Raw genomic sequence first — 23,444 nt, 5'->3', positions numbered from 1 at the left:
GCTTAGGTTTCGTAGGCTCGGGAAAACGCTACATTGATAGGAGGTCGACAGATTCTCTGGGAAAACTTCCGCAACTCAACTAGCACAATTTTCAAAAATCTTACGCTACTGTAAGCTACAAAATTTATCTAAAACTGTTTCGTATTTGAGGGGTCTTGTTGATGTTCAAGAGAAAGTTAACAGTCAATTGAGAAAAGACACAACTTAAAAAGTCGGAAATCACAAATTCTAGTCACTAATTTTAAAATTTTCCCAAAATCCGGATCATTCTTGATCTGTGGAGTGCGATTTTTCCAGACTGTAAATAAAACACCGGACAAACAAAACTATTTATTTGGAACTTAACCTAATACAAAATTAAACTAACTGTGATAAACTGTGATTAACAACATTAGCAGCATGAACAAATTGTAGGATTTTCCAATTGTTTTTGTCTCTTTTGAGATTACTTCAGCTAGAATATTTTAATTACGCTTTCGCCAAGTGCAACCAAAACTAGGAATTTTCAAATTAACAGGCGATTGCCTTAAACTAGAATAACAAATTATCACGAAAGCGAATCATATTAGTTCTTTTCTTTTCCTATTTGATTATTTCAAGCAGGTGCACAAGTTGATTTTCGTCGCACTGCATTCACGATGATCGATGAGTTGACTGCAACCCGACATCGGTGACAAAACATCTGTGATCATGTTGATCTGTGATAAACATCTGTGATATTTGCTGAAATGAGAAGAAAACATAATCATTTAGTACAATTGAAAGCTTTAAAAACTTTATCTTTGTTGTTGCACGAAAGCGAGAGTGATTTTTTACAATTTTTAGTGTGTTTGAATGAAAGGATAGAATGAATGATGCGACAATTGATGATCGTACCCTAGAATGAAATATTTCAAAGAATTTTCCACCCACCACCCCTGGAAAACATAATATTGTTTATGTATTTGTGTACACGTTATGTACTAGAAACAAACTGTGTACTAAAAAGTGTTAAAGTCTTGATAAACATGAAAATAAAACGTACTAGAATGAAGAATTGTAAACAAAACGAAAGCTTTAGAGCAACTGTGAGAGTTTTGAAACTTTGCACAGTAAAAAAGGAATAGAAATTTAGAGGAAAAGAAGCACTTAAGTGTTGTGAGAGATTTGTCGTTGATGATGAATGAATGTTGTAAGAGTTTCCATAACACAAATTATGTTTGGGTTATGAGAGACAGGAAGAAGTTTTTACCGTAGAACAATTTTTACTTGAAAGTCTGATTCTTTAATAAGAGTTCCTAGATGTTTCCACCAAATTTTGTTCAAAAGTAAGAAGTGTCAGCAGAAGGCTGATTGTAGGAGAGCTCGGTAGAGTGTTTTGTCCACGTGTAGTGGATTGTTTATGTTGTTGTTTGTGAGGCAAAACAACGAGGTACTAGAACTACTGAAAAGCCCTCAAAATTTGTAAGTTTCAGTCAGAATCCTGTTTGCAAACTGTTAGACTGATCAGTGGGTTTCGAGGAAGTTAAAAAGTATTTTTTCTTCGATTCTCCAGCTGATTCAGTTCGCTAGGTGAGCATTCAGAGATTCTTGACAACTTCATTGTGGTGTCTAGGAACGTGTTAGGTGTTTGTAGATGTGTGTTTGTAGAAAGTGTAACTGAATGTTACGTTTTACTTACCTGTTGGTGAGTGTTGTTGTGTGTAGGAGTTATAGGGAGGTGCGAAAGTTCGGCCAAATTATCCCTGAAATTGGAGATTAGGAACAGAAATTAGTTGGGGACGGAAAGTGGTACACTTGGTGCATAGTTACCTCTGCTAAGTGTTTATCTAGAGGTCTATGTTGTCCAAGGTCGTACGTTGTCACTCCAAACCAGTCTAGTTGTCTGTGTCCGTTTGCTCCAGGGTCAGTACTGCGAGTTGCAGGACCCATAATTAGCCCATGAGTGGCAAAGATGATAGTAGGAGTCCCGGGACAAATGTTAAAGATGTTTGTTGAAAGGCACAGGTTGCCGATTTTCGAGGCTGCTCGTTGAACATTCGACGGGATGGCGAGTCAGTGCTCAAATGTGGAGGCGGACTGCAGGACCCAGCTGCGAGCATGACTGTCACAGCTTCGTCAAGTTATGCTGCGCGTTTATGCTGGTGTACTGAGCCGCAATGTTGGGTATGTTGTACCTGTGAAGAGTTGAGGTAGTAGAAGGCCATGTGAAACTTGGTGGATTTTGGATCGAAGTAGTCGTTGCTGTTAATAGATTTGTCTAGCAACACTACCAATCTTTCCCGAATCATAACGCCAGGTGTAGCAGGTGAAGTCACGTGTGTTACGTGCAAATGTGAGAATGTAGTAGTTGTCAGTGTCAATGCTGATTGAAATTTGAAGAAGAGGAGTAGAAAAAGAAGAGTGTATGAAGAAACACAAAATCAAATTTGAGATTGCAAGAAATTTATGAATGATTGAAGTTGAATGGATGAAAATAGTATGAATGAATGAATGAACTTTGAATAATGAATTAAATTCACGTTTGGTTGATTGAAAGTTTTTCGAACCTAGTCATGACACTGTTAAAAAGTTTTTAGAGTTGTGACAAGGTGAGGGAGCAATAAATCAACTAAATTGTGACGATGTATGTGCAAAATAAATGAATGAAAGGAAATGACCTTGAAACGATCGTAAATTCGCAACACTTTGTAAATGTAAAATCTCAAATATAAACTTAAGAACTTGTTATAGTTCAGAACCCATAAAATAGTTCACTTTTGGAGAAAGCTGATCAGATGATCGTAAAATCACTTCACTAATTACAATTTCACTTTACTTACCTTTTTTCGCATAAAATCCTCATAATATAATAACATAACCTGAAATAGAAGAACCACATCCCTGAAAAGAACCACTCATAAAATAAACAAGAATAGCAGCTTTTGGGTAAACTTTTAATTGAAATGATCACTCAGGCCCACTAATCGATCGATGATCAACAAGTATTGATAATTAAAGCCCAAAAGTGCCCAAAACTTGAATATTTTAGGACTGAATCTTAGAAAAACCCACCACGTTTGTCCATAATCACTTTTAATTTGTTTTGATATGGTTTGACAGTTCGATCGTTCGGCAAAGTTCGCACATACACAGATGAAGAATGATAACAGTATCAGTGAATGAAGTACTAGATCGGTAGCGCACTTTCCGACAGTGCATCGCGCCGCGCGTGAATCGTAACGCGTGTGAAACATTTCAAACCGTGCATTGGTGATAGTTTGGAATTTGTAAATATTTTTTTTGTAAACAATCCGGATTTAGTAGTTTGATTATTTGTTATTTATTTGCATGCTTTGAAAAATGATAAAATCCAATAAAAATTTGCATGCGTAGAGTTGAAAACTTTGTCAGACTTTTCTTTAGTCTTGACTTGTATATATAATTTTAATGTGTAAATATTTTTGTGTTGTAATTTTTGTAAATATTTATTACCAGTTTTAATTTGTGTCTCATCGATATTGGAAGTAGTACAGTGTTTGAATTGCTGGAGGCTAGAGTTGTATAAACGTTGAAGGCCAGTAAAAAGCTACGGCTTCTAAACAGAACGGAGTTGGTTTCGACCGATGATGATGTCTTATGACCCCAATTCAAGCCCACACTGTATGAAATGTTTCTTGACCTTGGCTCATGAATGGGACTTAGTAAAATCCAGAATGGTTTTCATAAAGCTAGCAACTTACAGCAAGTAAAAGAATAAAAGATCTTTGCAAGTTGGACTAGTTATTAGTTTTGGGTTCAGAGAGACGTGGCAGTTTATTACATGTAGTGTGTAAAAAAAACTTGCTAACTCTCTGGAGTTCGCAATTTTTTTAACCCGAGCCGGGGGAGAGTGTAACCAGTGTGTCTGTAGTGTTCGATATCGGTGTGACTCGTCGCGTATTTGTGTAAATGTAGTGCCAAGAGATGTTCGTGGTTGTCGACGGAAAGCTACCTGGACGTCTCCCAGAACGACCAGTCCCACGCAGTGCGTTGTTGCCGCTAGCCACCACCAGATGTCGTCGTGGAAAACATCGCACGAGAGATCAGCAGGGGGTGGCGAAAGAGGGCGAAAAGAGAGGAAAGTTGGCGGGTCTCGGATCAGGGGGGTTCAGGACGAAGTGGCCAGGATTGCGCCATCATTAAGTCCGGTGTTGTACGACGAAGGAGGCTGTCGTCAATCGCAGCCGAAACCGAAGGCCAGTGTCCCGGAGTTGGACCAGCAGCCGCAGTGAACCTGACCGTGTCAGGAAGTGCCCGGAACCGTGCTACGTTCCGCGGACAGCGAAGAGCAGGAGCTGCTCGAGATTTGGACATCCCAGGTAGGATGATATCCCCCACAACAACCCCCCCAGTGAACCTCGATCCCGACCGCCATCGCTCTAACGCCATCTTTAAATCCCTCTTGCCCTAGGACCTCTCGGGTTTTACCCAAAGTGTTTCCCTTGAAACCCCGTTGGTTTTTGCCCTGGCCTTGCCATATCCGGCCCGGTAGACCAACCCCGAAACCACCAACCGTCAACCCGTTGGTCGGTGCGTCGCCAAGCCGCCACGTAACCTCCGTGTCCCAAACCCGGACAACCCCGACGGAGGCGCTGCCTCGTCGAAGCCTGCAGCACCGTTACACGCTCAGGAAGGACACGGACGGCTGGCGATAGGTCCGAGAAGCAGCAGCAGAAGTCGGAGGGTCCATCCGACGACCGAGAAGCCACCCCCATTGGCGTACTGCAGGAAGAGCTCAACGGTCATCCGGACGGAACAACGACGACGGCAGTGCAGATCGGGGCCCCGCAGCAGATCATCGGTGCACAAGGAAGTAGGAAGAAGGATCGTGTGAGGTAGGATCTAGGAAGTAAGGAAGTGGGAAGGGAGACGTGCTAGTGAGGAGTTAGGAAGTATGCCCAATAAACTGTCGACGAACCGCGTGAAAATAAAGGTAGTTTTTCCTTGGTTGATCGCGAATGTTTTCTTGGCCTAGCGTAACTTCGAGCGTCATGCCGATCCTGGGTTTTGAAGGAGAGTCCCATCGGTATCTGGCTCTACCCATACTGGAAGCACAGCTCAGCAACCTCTAGTTGTTATAAGGTATAGGATTTGTTTTTGGATTTGACTAACTGTAATTCGTAATTCAAATATTTCATCGAGAAATTCATCTGGTAAATCGGTCTATTGATTGAAGCTGACAGAACCAAATTTTGAGAACAAAGCTAATTTTACATCAAATTTTACTTGAATGCATGGAAATTATGTGAGGGTTTCCATTTTTTTGTGTTAAGTGTTTATTAACTCAGCTTAAAGTTATAAGTTTCATTTGGTTTAAACTATGCTCATTCCCTATCGTATTTTGCAATTGTTTAAAATCGTTTCATTTTTTTCGAAATTAATTATAAGAATATTTGGTCAATTTTCTTTCTATTTAATAAAAATACATGAAACTTTCATGTGTCTTCAAGCTTGACCTTATTGTTTGAGGGTGCTTTTATTATTAACAAGATTTAGGATTTATTACCCAGTCACCACATCTTGTTTTTTCAGTTATTTGGATATAAGTTCACATAATAATTGTCAAAATTGCGTTTTTTGATGAATTCTAACATCATCATTTATTTCATATTCGTATGGACAATCAATAAAGCTTGGTGACGTTTCGCGTACGCACACTCACGCAATACATACGCAGGTAGATAGTGCAATGCCAAAACAATAGAATAAAATAAAAATATTTTTGTACCAAAAATTTAAAACATTTCGCTGAAATATTTCATAGGCGTCCGAAGCCCCGAGGGCTTTTGTTAACTTGATTTGGTTAACCGCGGTGAATTTTCTTAAAATAATTCGAACTGTCAAAAATCCACCAAAGCATCTACCACATTGATCGCACAAAAATCTGTGGTAGAAAAGTATCCACCGGTAGATGCTTTGGTGGATTTTTGACAGTTCGAATTATTTCAAGAAAATCCACCGCGGGTAACCAAATCAAATTAACAAAAGCCCTCCGGGAAGGCAAAGCAAAAATGTATGAGTTGCATTGTTAATTTTATTTTGGTTAACCGCGGTGGATTTTCCTGAAATAATTCGTTGGCGTTGAACTGTCAAAAATTGATCGCGGTAGACAGTTTTTCGTATGATCAATGTGGTAAATGCTTTGGTTGATTTTTGACATTTCGAAATATTTCAAGAAAATTTACCGCGGTTAGCCAACATCGAAATTGTGTTGTTAAGTTGAATTGATACTGTTACAACACTCATATTTTTCTTAATTGTGGTCATATTTGGGATTTAGGGTACAATCAGACCTGAATTGATGGTAAAAAGCCAACTAATTTGGGTAAACCCCACACCCAGAACTGGACATCGGCATACGAGAGAATAAAGAGCACGATTCGGTAGTAAAATGGTACTGTGTGCGGATTGAGAGGATAAATCCCGAAATTACCGAGAGTACTTTACTCATGGTTCATTTTCCAAAAAAGTTCATCTATAAAAAAAAAAGTACTGGTACCGAGACTCGAACCCAAGACCTTCGGCATATAGAACCGTGCCTTTGCCGTAAGGGCCATCATGGTTCGGTGACTAAGTGTCGGTCATTTGTCCATATAAGCCACTCAATAGGATGAACTGTTCCAATGAATGAATGAACACGCGAGAGGACTATACTCTCGCAATATAGCACTTTCCTCACTTTTCTTTTCGTGAGGACTATCTCCTCGTTCTTTAACTTTGGGTGCACGGAAATTAAAAATACCAGTAATGCGCAGTCGTCATTTTTCTATATTTCGTCGATTTATTAAAAAAAAAACTTGTTTTATGAGAACATGACAAATTTTTTTTTAAAGATTGCACACCCAGAACTGGGCATCGGCATACGAGAGGATAAAGAGCACGATTCGGTAGTAAAATGGTACTGTGTGCGAACGGAGAGGATAAATCCCGAAATTACCGAGAGTACTTTACTCATGGTTCATTTTCCAAAAAAGTTCATCTGAGCAATTCTCTACGAAATCGGTCTTTTTTCGTCAATTTTAATTTTTGTATTTTTTAATCCGACTGAAACTTTTTTGGTGCCTTCGGTATGCCCAAAGAAGCCATTTTGCATCATTAGTTTGTCCATATAATTTTCCATACAAATTTGGCAGCTGTCCATACAAAAATGATGTATAAAAATTCAAAAATCTGTATCTTTTGAAGGAATTTTTTGATCGATTTGGTGTCTTCAGCAAAGTTGTAGGTTTGGATATGGACTACACTGGAAAAAAATAATACACGGTAAAAAAAATTTGGTGATTTTTTTATTTAACTTTTTATCAATAAAACTTGATTTACAAAAAAACACTATTTTTAATTTTTTTTATTTTTTGATATGTTTTAGAGGACATAAAATGCCAACTTTTCAGAAATTTCCTGGTTGTGCAAAAAATCATTGACCGAGTTATGAATTTTTTAATCAATATTGATTTTTTCAAAAAATCGAAATTTTGGTCGTAAAAATTTTTCAACTTCATTTTTCGATGTAAAATCAAATTTGCAATAAAAATGTACTTCAGTGAAATGTTGATAAAGTGCACCGTTTTCAAGTTAAAGCCATATTTAAGTGACTTTTTTGAAAATAGTCGCAGTTTTTCATTTTTTAAAATTAGTGCACATGTTTGCCCAGTTTTGGAAAAAATATTTTTGAAAAGCTGAGAAAATTCTCTATATTTTGCTTATTCGGACTTAGTTGGTACGACCTTTAGTTGCTGAGATATTGCAATGCAAAGGTTTAAAAACAGGAAAATTTATGTTTTCTAAGTTTCACCCAAACAACCCACCATTTTCTATCTTCAATATCTTAGCAACTAATGGTCCGATTTTCAATGTTAATATTTGAAACAATTGTGAAATTTTTCGATCTTTTCGAAAAAAATATTTTCGGAATTTTCAAATCAAGACTAACATTTTAAAAGGGCGTAATATTGAATGTTTGGCCTTTTTGAAATGTTAGTCTTGATTTGAAAGTTCCGAAAATATTTTTTTCGAAAAGATCGAAAAATTTCACAATTGTTTCAAATATTAACATTGAAAATCGGACCATTAGTTGCTAAGATATTGAAGATAGAAAATGGTGGGTTGTTTGGGTGAAACTTAGAAAACATAAATTTTCCTGTTTTTAAACCTTTGCATTGCAATATCTCAGCAACTAAAGGTCGTACCAACTAAGTCCGAATAAGCAAAATATAGAGAATTTTCTCAGCTTTTCAAAAATATTTTTTCCAAAACTGGGCAAACATGTGCACTAATTTTAAAAAATGAAAAACTGCGACTATTTTCAAAAAAGTCACTTAAATATGGCTTTAACTTGAAAACGGTGCACTTTATCAAAATTTCACTGAAGTACTTTTTTATTGCAAATTTGATTTTACATCGAAAAATGAAGTTGAAAAATTTTTACGACCAAAATTTCGATTTTTTGAAAAAATCAGTATTGATTGAAAAATTCATAACTCGGTCAATGATTTTTTGCACAACCTGGAAATTTCTGAAAAGTTGGCATTTTATGTCCTCTAAAACATATCAAAAAATAAAAAAAAATAAAAATAGTGTTTTTTTGTAAATCAAGTTTTAGTGATAAAAAGTTAAATAAAAAAATCACCAAATTTTTTTTACCGTGTATTATTTTTTTCCAGTGTAGTCCATATCCAAACCTACAACTTTGCTGAAGACACCAAATCGATCAAAAAATTCCTTCAAAAGATACAGATTTTTGAATTTTCATACATCATTTTTGTATGGACAGCTGCCAAATTTGTATGGAAAATTATATGGACAAACTAATGATGCAAAATGGCTTCTTTGGGCATACCGAAGGCACCAAAAAAGTTTCAGTCGGATTAAAAAATACAAAAAAAATCGAATGACCGAAATCCTAGAGAACTGCTCATCTATCAAAAAAAAAGAACCAGTATCGAGACTCGAACCCAAGACCTTCGGCATATTGAACCGTGCCTTTACCGTATGGACCACCACGGTTCGGTGACTAAGTGGCGGTCGTTTGTCCATAAAAGCCACTCATAGGATGAACTGTTCCAATGAACGAATGAACACGCGAGAGGACTATACTCTCGCAATATAGCACTTTTCTCACGTTTCTTTTCGTGAGGACTATCCCCTCGTTCTTTAACTTTGGGTGCAATATGCAATTTATGGAGATTTTTTGAGATCAACTGTTACAGTTAGAGCCAGACCTCAATGCAAATCAGAAGATGAGTGTTTGAAACTGTTGTGGTATTTTAGATATTTAAAAAAGAAATTCATTGAGTAAGACTAACCACCTAAAGATGAATTAGGGGGAGAGGGGGTAATATGCACCCCCTGCTTTTCTCGGAATTTAGAAGAATTTTCCGGGGAAAAAATCATAAAAATTGGAAGCTTAACACTGCTAAACCATGCTGGAAAAATTTGAGCATCGTGGTACAAAAACAGCTTAAGTTATTTGCAAAACTTTAAAATGTTGTGTTTTCATCTAATTTTCATTGAACTTTCATTATGATTTTTGGATAATATAAAAAGCATTTATTGTTATTGTAAATGTTGAGGTATGTAATTTTTGGCATAATTTTCATTATTCTGTAGATAGTTTAGTCCAAAAACATCAAAAATTAAGTATAAAAAGAATAATCAAGTCTTACATTTCCTCCACACATCTACCTGCTTATTGTTTTAAAGTGGCAATTTCTCTTCATGGCTATCGTTTTGTAAACCTGTCCCAGCGCGAACCTGTTTATGATTGTCGATTATTGCGGCTTAAACGCCTCCACCACGTCTTTGAAACAGTTGAAAGACACACAATGTTTCCTCAGAAAACCCACCACCACCGGCTTGTGTCTCTAATTGATGGACATCGCACCAGCCGGTACCTCAACGCTGTGTGGACGACATCACGACTTGGCACTCTTTTTCCCTGAAAGTCACGCACCAACCACAGCATGTTTTCATGATAACATAATTAACGTTCCATCAAACCAGATGTGAAGTGTATGCAGCTCGGATGTGTCGTCGCGTGGTATTCATTTGGCGCGATTAAAGTGTGATATTGTGAGTGCCGACGTCGTCGTCGCCGCCGGAAGCAATGGCTTGGCGGATTGTTGCAGAAAATTATCGGTCTTCAGTCGTGACGGGAGTTTGGTGCTGCAAGGTGGATTTCCAGAAATACTCCTAAATAACTTTGTTTAATTATAACTTGATCAATTATAAATTTCGTAAAGGGTATTAATTATATTTTCTAAACATAAAACGTAACCAAGTCATCCCTTGAAAACACACAGTGCGTGGTAATTGCAGGGCCCAGGAAAAATCCTAAAACCATGCTGCCATTTCTTCGAAGCTGCGCTTGACGCGCGATGATGCGCACCACCGGTGCAATTAAAATTCACGCGTCGCGCGTCAAATGTGATGTCATGCCACGATAAGCATGAAACGCGTCCACCTAATAGGGCTTTTGTTGTTGGTCTGCGGGTGATGAATAGTGTTACACACTATCTCAATGGTTAGCTCGTAATTGGTCGTTTCAGATTTTTAAGGAGGAAATAAATGTTTCCCCTTCGAAAATAATAAATCCGCGGTTTGTTTTCAGCGCTTGATGCGTGCGTGTGACGAGGCATTGTGTTGAGAGTGGTGTGGCATAATGCCTTAAATTGGTCTTAATTACAGGTTGACAAATGGTTCCGCCAGTACGATGAGCAGTTGGTTCCGTATACAATGTTTGAAACATTTACATTGTTGATACAAAAAGTTACGTAAAATGATGTATTTATTGTTAACATTTTTAAAAACATTGGCAAAGTCACATAAAACAAGTTTAACTTACAACCCTTAAATTTTCTAAAATTGTAAGAGTTCTTCTTTCAAATGCTTTTTAAAGATCAAAAATTGGTAGAAAAAAGGATTTTTCGGCGATTTTTATGATCGAAACCCGCCTATAGGCGAGGTTAGGTTGTAGAGGGTTAAAGTTGTGTTACCATCGAAATTTTCAAATTTTATTGAATTTCTTTTTTCGGATCTGGGTCACAAAAAAACCCACTTTTATTTTTAAACTCGAAAGGTGTCCCTCTTGATTATAAACGTATGTTCAGAATAGATTAAATTTTACTGTTTTTTTTCCTTCCGTTGCAAATATTTTTCATAGTTTATGTACCGTAAAACGGGGTGACTTTGATAGCCGGGGTGACTTTGATAGGTTTGCGATTTTTCCGCAAAATGAAGAGTACAATTGAAATACATACGGTATTGTTTAGAATCATACTGACCGCGGTAGAGAAGTGTTCAAAGTACCTCAAGAAGAAGTTTTCATCAAATTTTGAGTAGTTTAAATAGTTAGTTAACTAAAATTTAACAATGTTGATGAAAGTCATTATTTTAAACTTCTCAAAGTGTCATGATTTTCTCAATGAACATGATTTCGAATCAGAAAACGGATTGCATTTTCGGATTCTTTGGACAATTTTCCACTAGGAGAAGGTTAACAAAGTTTGTAAATAATAAATAATGTGTGTTTTTGAAACACAATTTAAAAAAAAATCAAATTTATAGGCAATTTCAGTTGAACAAATTTCATGTAAAATGTGAAAACTTGTGATTCGTGCATTGAATTCAGTATAAAATGCAATATAAATCGATAATTTTATAAACAAAACTAGTTTTAACAAATTTCAGCCAAATTCCGACTTTTTAACAGTTTTACCTAAAATTTATATGTATTTTGTTAAAAAGCATATAAACTTAGTTAACTAAACATTAAAATTGATTTTTTTCCTAAAAACTTTATCAACTACTTTAGTGATGATATATTTAACGTACAAATAAAATTTGAACATCTTAAATATGATTTTAACAAGAAAAACTATGACTATCAAAGTCACCCCGGAATTTAAACTAAGAATTTTTAACGTAACTATTTTTCTAAACACTATTGAAAAAACTTTTTTTCCAAAATAGTGCATGGACTTTGTGTGGCCTACCCCAGTACATGTTTTAAAAATAGTGATCTTGAGAATTACCTTACCTGTTGGAAAATATTCCAAAATCAAATTGAAATCCTATCAAAGTCACCCCGGTTTACGGTATCATTTTCACAAAAAATCGTATTTTGCTATTTTTTACTCAAAAAAACTCAAATATTTGTTGTTGAAAAATGGTTATGAAATGATTATGTTTAGGTCAAACATTTCAAATGTCATACATTTTTTTCTGAAAATACTGAAAATTCACACAACACTACATATTATCGAAAAATATACTCAAAATTTCAGTTTTTTTTTTTTTGCAATATTGGTATCAAATCATTGGGATATTTACATTTATTTCGAACGTAATAACAACATTTTCACAAAATTACGTGCTTTCGAAAAAATACTCGAAATATCAGTTTTTTTGCAATATGGGTATCAAATGACCGGGACATTTTCATACATTTGGAATGTAATATCAGCATTTTTTGAAAATACTCTAAATTTTCCCAAAATAATACTCCAGATTTCTGTTTTTCACAATGTGGGTATCAAATGAACGGATTTTTTCATACATTTCGACTGTAATAACAACCTTTTTTGAAAATACTCAAAATTTTACAAAACTACATATTTTCGAAAAAATAACACTCAAAATTTCAGTTGTGTAACAAATGATCAGATTTTTTCAAACATTTCTAATGTAATAATTTTTGAAACTTGGAATTTTTTTTCAAAAATGCGAAGTTTTGTGATTTTTTTTAGTATTTTCAAAAAAAATGTTATTAAATTCGAAATGTATAAAGAAAATTCCGATCATTTAATACCCATATTGTGAAAAAAATAATTTTGAGTATTTTTTTCAAAAAAAAACGAAGTTTTATGAAAATTTTCAGTATTTTCATAAAAAATGTTATAACTTTCAAAATGTATGGAAAAATTCCGATCGTTTGATACCCATATTGTAAAAACTAAAAATTTTAATATTTAAAGAAATAGTTTTGTGATTTTTTTTTTAATGCATTCGAAATGTATGAAAAATTCCGATCATATTGCAATAACAATTATTTTGAGTATTTTTTCGAGAAACATTGAATTTTCAATGTATTTTCATGTAATTATAAGTGTGCTTCAGTTAAGCACTGGGCCGTGCTTTACCGAGGCAGCTGAATGAATCAAAACCGGGGCAGTGCAAAACCGAGGCTTGCAAATCCGGGGTATGACTGTACAAGGACAAATACAATTTTGACAGCTGTCCGTGCTATCTTGTCGCACGTGTCGCTTTTTTGACGTTTCGAGAAAAACGCTTTTTAATGTTTGACCTTGAATAAACGAAAACAAGAGCACGAAATTTAAACAAAAACCAATACGTTTTGTTTGGTTGACCGTATTTCCCCCAAATTTGGTTGAATTTGATTGCTGAAGTCCCGAGTTATAATGACAAATGTTGACGGTAGTAGGACAGGTACGTGTGTCAAACACGCTATGACCTGAAATCCCTTTGGCCAGTTGTCGCACTTACAGCAATTTTCAAGGTGTGTCAAAGTAGCACGACAGGATTATAACTTCTTTCATATGAAGAGTGACAACATTGCACGGAGTTTTTTTTTGGGTTGTTGTTGAATATCTTAGGATTGCATTTTTTTTTTGATCTGTGAAGGTGAAAAGATGAGGCATTGAGAGCTGCACAAAATTGCGTTCCTTATTCAATTTGGCTCAATACGCATGTGCGGCAAGATAGCACGACAACGACGAACTGGATAAAATTACTAGCTGAGTGCTCTTGATTTTTTATTACTTTTTTTTTTTTTTTTGAAAGTACCCTAGCTATTTAAATTCAAATATTCGTAAAACATGGAACCCATGTCTAAATTTCCCAACCAAATGAAAAATCAATCGAAATACCTTAGTCCGGAACAACCTGCCACGGATGCCATCAAATATGTCTAAAAGCCTCCAATCTCCCAACTATCAGCAAAACGCTCGAAATTTCAACGACTCTCGGACGCACAGCTATCACGTCCGTTACCTAACGTTTTGTACAACTTTATGACTTTACCACACATTAGTGTGATCGTTGAGTGTTGTTTTTTTTCTGCGTCTTTCCGTCCCAATACAATTTACGTTACACACTCCATATAACCACTCAATCAAGACATTTGTCATCCGCAGGAAATTTTGCGCCGCGATTAGTGATTCTCCAAACCGACGGGGGGACTGGACAAGTTAACCTAATTTTACCCAATTGGTGGAATGATTTATAGTGTTAGTTTAAACGCTGGCAGGTGCATCTTTTATCAAGTCAAAATTGTGCAACGTGTAGCGAACTTGTCTCAAAACGAGAAACAAGCTGCCAATTCCAACACTCACTCAGAGATAACACGAAAAAGTATTGAAGCGTTTTATTGCGAATTATGTTAATCGCCGGTTGATGGTTTATGTTGCTCTTTTGAGGTTAGGAAATTTATGGCCTATCATCGTTCGACTTGGAGGTCAGCCAGAAGGTGTCTGCGCGAATCTAGGTAATTGGAGTGACATTTTGAAAAGCTGACGCTCGAACCAACCAACGCATCAAACGGTAAAAGGAACGAAAAGTTAGAGCGATAGGAGGACATTCTCAAGATGCACCAGTTTGGTAGGGGTGAACTTGACGACTTTGCCGTTTTTTTTAATTTATTGGTCATTTACATACGATTAGCAAAGTAGGTCACGTTTGTTTTATCAGAGAATAACAGAGATTGAAGCCTACAAAAAGTAAAAACATTCTTCAAAAAACAGAGATAAAAAAGCAATTTAAGATTTCAAATCGTCATCAAAAAAAAATTTGATTATAGAAGTAGTATTAAAAGCTAGTATGAAAAACTATTAGTTAATAAATGTGAATCACGAATCCAACAAAAGAACACGTTGCTGAAAGAAGTTTTTTAAAAAAAAAGGTCTAAAAAAGGTTACAAATGGATCTGGGATTTATTCCGCTTCGTTTTTATTTTCTACTACCAGTTTTCGTTCTACTCCCAATACAAAAAGTAGTCCAGCCTTACTAAGACTTTTTTCAAGTTATATCATCCCCTTTATTTTTTGGGAAAACAAACGGACTACAAGAAGTGCTGGTTGTAAGTTATGGTGTCTTCCAAATATGATCAGATTCCCTGATTTTTTGTTTAAGGTGATGAAGATTTTTCAAAAAAAAAACTACTACATTTTTGTTACATCCTATTGGAAATGCGTTGGGCGTTCCAGTGTTAATAGTTATATTTTCTATGTTATTGTTCTTAAATCAAAAAAAAATATTTGTGCGAAAAACGAAACTATTGGCACTACGCCCCGCGGGGCATGGCCTTCCTCTAACGTGGGATTTCTGCTCCAGCGCCTCTGACGAGACAGGAGAAACCGGGACCGACGTTTTACTTCACCATCCGATAGAAGCTCAGTGGATAAGGCGGGAATCGAACCCGCGTCTCATAGCATCATCGGGATCGGCAGCCGAAGCCGCTACCCCTGCGCCACGAGACCCATTTGTACGATTTAATCCGAATTATTCAGCAATATTTTTCTGAGTTTTCATTCTTTTATTCTGACATGAGAAGATTTTTCAACAGATTCATGAGATTTTTTTGAAAATAATTAGGCTTATTTTTACAATTATTTAAAATTGATTAATTTTTGTTCTGTAGTACTCCTTTCAGTACAGTCATGCCCCGGTTTTGGACGCCTCGGTTTTGCACTGCCCCGGTTTTGATTCGTTCAACTGCCTCGGTTAAGCTCGGTCCAGTGCTTAACTGAAGCACAGAGCTTATGGGACTTTGGCTATATGGGAGACATTGGCTTTATTCGTAATCAGTCAGTCACGGCCGCTCCCAATCGGGATGATGTCAGCTATCCATTGAAATTATTATTTCATGAAAATTTTCACAAAAAAATCGTATTTTTCCTGTATTTTGAAAATACAATGTTTCTCGAAAAAATACTCAAAAACTATTGTTATTGCAATATGGGTATCAAATGATTGGAATTTTTTCATACATTTCGAATGCAAATTTTTTTTTTTTTGAAAACACTCAAAATTTCAGTTTTTAAAATATGGGTATCAAACGATTGGGATTTTTATATACATTTCGAATGTAATAACAACATATTCTGGATATTGGATATACTCAAAATTTTCACAAAACTACGTATTTTCGAAAAAGTACTCCAGATTTTAGTTTTTTACAATATGGGTATCAAACGATTGGGATTTTTTCATACATTTCAAATGTGATAACAACATATTTTGTAAACACTAAATTTTTTTTTACAAAACTAGGATTTAAAAAAAAACTTAAAATTTCTGTTTTTACAATATGGGTATCAAACGATCAGGATTTTTTCTTACATTTCGAATGTAATAACAAGATATTTTGGAAATACTCAAAATTTTCACAAAACTTCGTATTTTCGAAAAAGTACTCCAAATTTCAGTGTTTTACAATATGGGCATCAAACGATCGAGAATTTTCATACATTTCGAATAAAATAACAATATTTTTTGAAAATACTTTTAAAAAAATTTTGTATATTTTTCAAAAATACGTAGAAAAGTGAAAATTTTGAGTATTTTCTCAAATTTGCGTTATAACTTTTGAAATGTGTTAAAAATTCCCGATCTTTTGAAACTTTATTGTGAAAACTGTAATTTTGAGTAGATTTTCGAAAATACGTAGTTTTGTGAAAATTTTGAGTATTTTCAAAAAATGTTGTTAATACATTTGAAATGTATGAAAAAAATCCTGATCGTTTGATACCCATATTGTAAAAACAGAAATTTGAAGTTTTTTTTTTAAATCGTAGTTTTGTGAAATTTTTGAGTGTTTACAAAATATGTTGTTATCACATTTGAAATGTATGAAAAAATCCCAATCGTTTGATACCCATATTGTAAAAAACTAAAATCTGGAGTACTTTTTCGAAAATACGTAGTTTTGTGAATATTTTGAATATATCCAAAATATGTTGTTATTACATTCGAAATGTATGAAAAAATCCTGATCGTTTTATACCCATATTGTAAAAACTAAAATTTTGAGTATTTTTTCAAAAATACGTTGTGTTTAGAAAATGTTGAGTATTTTCAAAAAATGTTATGATTATAAGAAATGTATAAAAAAAATCCCAATCGTTTGATACCCATATTGTAAAAACTGAATTTTTTTCAAAATACGTAGCTTTGTAAAAAAATTGAGCATTTTCAAAAAAAAATGATTTAACATTCGAAATGTATGAAAAAAATTTGATATTGCAAGAACAATATACTTTATTTTGGTTTCTTTAGAAAAAAAAATGCATTTTTATAATACAGGAAAAATACGTATTTTGTGAAAATTTTCATGAAATTATAATTTTAATGGATAGCTGACATCATCCCGATTCCGAAACACTATTTTTTTTTATTTTTGCATGATTTTTCATACGATTATAGCCATTGTCTCCCTTATAGCCAAAATCCCATAAGCTCTGTGCTTCAGATATACACGCCTCGGTTTTGCATCCCCCATATGAGGGGCTAAACCGAGGCACGACTGTATATCCATGTGTGTGTGTGTGTGTGTGTGCAACCAACCAAACGGGACCACGCGGCCGCTTCTTACAAATTGAGTTGTTTCCATGTATTTTTAGATCTACATTCTATACATGCAAATAACTCGCATAGGCATTTGGAAGGTGTTAGCTCTGCCGAGCTTCGGTGACCCATTTCTACGCTGGCTAGCCGAGCGCGAGGTACTTCAGCTTTATCGACAAGCCCCGCCCTGAAGAACGTTTGCACCAATCGGGTTCAAACGTTATTTAGAACTTCCGAACCCTTGTCAATTGGACAAGGACCCAGCGCGTATATAGTTGGTAGCAACAGTATTCCTAATTCCAGTTATAGCTCATCAAGTCGTGATGGCCTAGTGGTTAGCATTTTTGCTTACCAATCCAAAGGACAGGGGATCGAACCCCGACTCGAGTGACTTTGATTTTTAGTTCATGTTCAGAGTTTCAAGATTTATATTTCCTATACTTTCTCGTTGGGAGCAGATGGGAATCAAACCCAGGATCATTCGCTTACAAAGCGAACACCGTAACCAGTCAGCCACGGCCGCTCCTACCACCGAGGCACGACTGTATATCCATTCCTTAAAAATAATGTATTCTTGAAAAATTAATTCAAACAGGTTCAAGGTACTTCATAATTGAATATTTTTTCAAGCTTCCGTAATATTTGTGTGTGGTTTTATCATTCTATCAAATATAAACAGCTCTTTGAATAGTTTATTTTTTATACATTTCAAAAAAGGCTTCTTGAACATTTTCCATGAGTTTAAGACCATTGCAAATTTTTATTTAAAATGTTTGTCCCCCTTCTCCCGTTCAAAGTTTTTCCAAAAATCGAGGAACAAAAACCATTAAATAAAATTTAAAAAAATCATTTAAAAAAACATGCTAAATAGACCGTGCAAATTTGATTTTTGGGACTACAGATCATAAATTAATTGATATTCTGCAATTGTTCAAGCATTTTGAGATACTTTTTGTTTAGAAATGAGGCTTCAAATTTTAAATTTAGTTATTTTAACAATGTTGCACACAGTCAATCCAATTCAAATGAAACGGAATTCGTATACAATTCGAATTGAAATCCATTTCATAAATCAAATTGAGTTAACTAGACAGGTGTTTTTGTGCATCTTTGACAACTCATTTTATTCACATTTACGTTCAAATGTCTGTGATGCCTTCTTTTAAAACCGACATTTAACATCTTTTTTTTTGCAAGTTGAATGCATTGAACAAATGTCAAATAATGATATTTTTTCGAGTACCATCTTCATGTATCACACCTCAATTTCGTCACATATTGAAAAGCCAGTTCACAACTCACCAGGCATTCCTTTTAAATCAATTTCCACCAAATTCCTCATCAAAGAGGCGCTTCCAATGCTTCCTTACGCAACATGGCATTAATAAACAACGAAAAAATCGAATCGAACCCAAAACCAGCTGGAGGTCTATTCCGACGCTCGTAAATAAAAAAAAATCCACTTCCAAAAACTGCATCTCGATTGCATTTCTTTCAATACTCGTCATTTGGCCTCTTTCTATACAGACTTTACACAGACAAGCCACATCCGATTCGAATTGTGCCACAATTAAGTGCCGCAAAAAAAAGAAACAGTTCGTTGCTTGTGCGTGTTTATAACAATAAATTAATAGCCGCCCGCCAGTAGCCATTACCGGTGTGCAGCTTCGCGAAATTGATCCCCAGCGACGAAAGAAAAAACAGACTCATGACCAATTCTCGACGGGCTTGACCAGGTGTGATGTTTTGAAACAACCTTTTGATCTTTAGTAAAGACGCTTTTGAGAGCAGCAACTTGTTGCAAAAATTTGCCAACCTTTTACAGCCCACCCATCAGTGTATAAGACAACGCCGCGTTACAAGCGACGAACCCGAGCTCCCGCGTTTGATGGGCGATGAAATTTCCCACGTTTATTACAAGCAGATTGGAAAATTCATCATCATGTAAGACCGGTGCGGGGTGGTGTATGGTCGGGTCATATAACGGTCCGTTTTTCGGAGATGGGCTGCGAGATCACGCATGGTGCTGGTGGGCCAAGGGTGACCCCAAAAGACGCTTGAACCCTTGATTCAAACAATTTTGAATAAAGCTGACAACTAGTGGTAATTCTTTATTATTCCATGATTTTTATCTGGAAAATCTGGCTTGTAGTCAATGATAAATTATTAAAATTAAACCCCTTTTTATAATCTGAATTTATTGCCTTTTTCAAAATGTAAGTAAACAAACAAAGCATAACAAAATTTGAAGCCATCAAACATTTTTTTAAATTCAAACGCAAAAAAAAAATGAAAATTGTCTTTGGCTAATCTTGGCTTTGTTTTTCTCACTTTGGACAATTTGGCCTTACAGTTTTAGCCAGGATTTTGGTCTGGACCAAGCTGAAGATTGACAGCCACAGCCTTGGGACTTTGAACAAGTAACTCGTTAATTCCGAGTTCCACATTATTCCTGGTAATTCTTTCCAGATAATTCTGGCAACACAGTTTGATGAAACAAGGAAAAAATAATATTAAACATTTGTTTTGTTTCCGATCCTTAGTCGATAAGTCGATAAGTCGATAATTCGATAAGTCGATAAGTCGAGGCATTAGACTATGACAAACAAACAATCAAACGCACACTTTTTGACAGTTTGTCTACTTTGTTTGTTTGCCTGCAAAGTTGTTTGCAGAAAGTTTCAGCCTACATACATTTTGAGTTGTTTGCAAGTTTGCGAGTTTGGTAAACTGTCAAACACAAGGGGGTTGACACTCGATCATTCTGAAATCATTTCAGTTTAATTCAAGAATTATTGGAATGGTGAGAATGTTTTGCTCTACAATATGAGTATTTTCAGATTAGCGTGTAAATGTCAAAACAAAACAAAATGTCAAACACGAAAAAGTGCGAATTTGTTTGTTTGTCCTAGTCTAATACCTGCTTAAGTATACATGAAGGTATGTTGACGAGCTTTTTTAAAAGTTAGTTTTTAGAGCAGGATCAAAGTTTACTTCAGTGAGTTTGATTAGTATTTCGGTAAACCACCCTCGATCACCCTATCCAAACCCATATGTGCAAGGTAGCTTTAGCAGCACTGCACCACCTAACCAGCACCAGCCGGTCGGTCGCTTGGTACCGCGCGATTGACCCGGTGACTGACCAAAAACCAAGATCGGCCAAAATCTCCCGCATGTAGCCACCACATCCAGCGAAGGAAATTGAGCCAAAAGCTGAAATTAATTCAGTGTTAAGTGAAGACTCGCCTACCGTTCGCCGGCCCGACCCAGACTTAACCTAACCTCTACGGCGCTCTTCTCAGCGGTCATTGGGTTGTGCTGTTCAAAAAGCTACCGAATCCGCCAAGAAAAAAAACTATAAAACCAAAAATAAGCTGCATAGGTTAGTAGAGCTGCTACTAGTACCGTCACGGTGTGCTCAAATGTGTATTTTTAAAATATTGAAAAAAATTCAAAAGTTCGCGTGAGACCAATACTTGAGAACAATTTGGAGTTTAGTTGGAATGCAAAATTCAAATGTTTTTTTTATTTAAAAAGCCTCATTCTGTAACTCCGTAGCCCCCTTTTGGCCAGCGGGCCGTACTTGCGATACGCCGCGCGCGCATAAATTTTTCGGCAGCACCCAGCAGCTCCATTACCCAGTTTTACGATATTACGATAGTTTGTCATTATTGTTGCCTTAATACGTTTTCATTATGACTTTATCAGTTTTGACATGGTAAAAATTGACGTAACGCGCCGCGGACGCCACGGTATGCCGAAAACCAACAAAAAAAAAACAAGTCTCGCGGGGAATCTGCTTTGGCAGTGGCCCCCTTGTTGGTTTTTTGTGGATACTCCGTGACCAGCCCATGAGATATGTCGTGAATTTAATTAGTCGTTTGCTTTACCCGACTTGTGGGACCGGGTCGGATTTGGGTCATTCGATGAAATTTAAGGCCGGCCACCGGATAGATGAGACCCGGGTCGTTGTATTTTGAGGTTTGGCATTTGGCGTGCAAGTTTTTTGACCTTTGCATTTCCTGTGACCTTTTTGGGAAAGGATATATTAGAACTTTGATTTATAGAACAGTCAACGAAGATGTTATTTTCATAGTTAATTGGATATTTTTCCTAACTTTTGATTGGAAAGAGAGTAAAGGTGATTTAAACCTAATAAATCTCACATCCCTGAGCTTAACCTAAAGATCAATCGAGGCATTGTATTCCAACGAATTGATGTCTTTGGCATGGTGGAAGCAAAAAATATGAATCGAGAAAAGCCACAATGGGAGATTTATACGTAAAAAGTTATGTTTCAACTTCCTGGCTACGAATATTTACGAGATATATTGCTTAAACTATTCGTTTGGTGAAAATTCGGTTTAAATGGATTCTTAGATTTAGATATTTTAGCAATTCTTAGCTTGTATCAAACATTTTGTATTCAAAATTATCATAAACTGTCATAATTTTAAATAATTTTTGTACCGGACATCTCCGTTATATTTCGATAAATTCATTGCAGTCCAAACCGAGGTCCAGATTCGCGGCGGCTTCGGATAATCAAATCACGAGAGAACTACGGAATCGAACTTTTTTTAATTTTTGTATTTTTTTAATCCGACTGAAACTTTTTTGGTGCCTTCAATATGCCCAAAGAAGCCATTTTGCATCATCAGTTTGTCCATATAATGTTCCATACAAATTTGACAGCTGTCCATTAGGGTGGGCTGTCCGGGCTTTTTTGGGGCTACCCCCTGACTCATAGATTGACCCATCACTAGGCTAAATTCCAAATTGGGTACTAAAGCCCTGTGTCAATTTTTATGTACAACGGTAAAAAACACGATTAAAAACCATTTCTGATCTTTTTTTTTTTTTCATTTTAACTCAAAAAAAAATTGACAAGACAACATTTTTTCGATGGATCAACTATGGTCCCCTTGGAACGAGCTGTCAAGTAGGAGCTTTTCTGTCAAGAAGGACCGCGAGGTTAATTTTTCAAAATTGATTTAAAAATCCATTTTAAACTTTTTGTGGTCGTACAAAGGGTCACTGTACTCAGAATAATAAGCTTTATCGCTGTAAACAAAAATATCAGCAATCTAAGCTTCATTTTAGGACCCAATTTGAGCTCATTCTGACCACGGGAACCCCTCCCTCTAATCGCTTGAAGTTTGTATGGGAAAAATCGTCAAAATGTATGAAGAAAAGCAACTGTTTCAGTTTTTTACCTGTGAGGGGCGCAATAGTCATCCAATCTATATCAATTTTCAGATGTAGGACATTCAAAAATTTAGAACAACTTTCTCGAAGGCATCATATTTTTTGGATTTTTTGCTCAAAAGTTATTAGCTGGGTGTTGAATAGTGGTTTGCAAAACGGCCTCAATTTTGAACTGTCAATGTGGAACCAATTTACTGTTCGCCAAAAGTAGAGAGTATTGTTATCGGTCATTAAAAATAGTTAATAGAATGAAAAATGTGTGGCTTTTGAGAACCTGAAGTCAAGAAATCTTAAGAAAGTTGAAGGCGAGAACGTCATTTGATAAAATTATGAATGGAAGTTGTTTATGGAGTCGAAGCAGTTGTATCCATGTAGTAGCTGTCTTTATTTTTTTTATTCCGTTTGAAAACCTAGTTTAATGAAAATCTTCTCTGCTTTTTGGATCAGCTTCGCTAGAATTAGCGATGTTTTTTCGCTGGACCAGGAAGAACTGCGTCATCGCAGAATGACATTCTCGTCGCAGTTCTTCGTTACCCGTCAAAAAGGAACACCTCTTCTAACCGATCGAAACGCGACAATTTTCTAGCAAAAAAAAATGTCAAAAACTAGACAAAATAACACACATACTACTGATTATAAAACAGCTTTTTAACCATTAA

General features: G+C 35.8%; 1 long non-coding RNA gene across 1 annotated transcript; it reads right to left on the bottom strand.

Moving 5' to 3' along the window:
• Nucleotides 1–272: 272 nt before the first annotated feature.
• On the bottom strand, nt 273–2,903 carry LOC120412443 (uncharacterized). Its single transcript, XR_005604814.2, has 4 exons — nt 2,802–2,903; nt 1,792–2,156; nt 1,661–1,724; nt 273–723 (listed from the first exon to the last, which is right to left on the bottom strand). It is a non-coding gene; the product is annotated as an uncharacterized LOC120412443 (long non-coding RNA).
• Nucleotides 2,904–23,444: the final 20,541 nt, after the last annotated feature.

The sequence above is a fragment of the Culex pipiens genome, chromosome 3 (genome assembly GCF_016801865.2).
Source record: "Culex pipiens pallens isolate TS chromosome 3, TS_CPP_V2, whole genome shotgun sequence".
Taxonomy (NCBI): domain Eukaryota; kingdom Metazoa; phylum Arthropoda; class Insecta; order Diptera; family Culicidae; genus Culex; species Culex pipiens.
The sequence above is the reverse complement of the archived record's forward strand: the minus strand, read 5'-3'. Positions and strand labels throughout refer to the sequence as shown.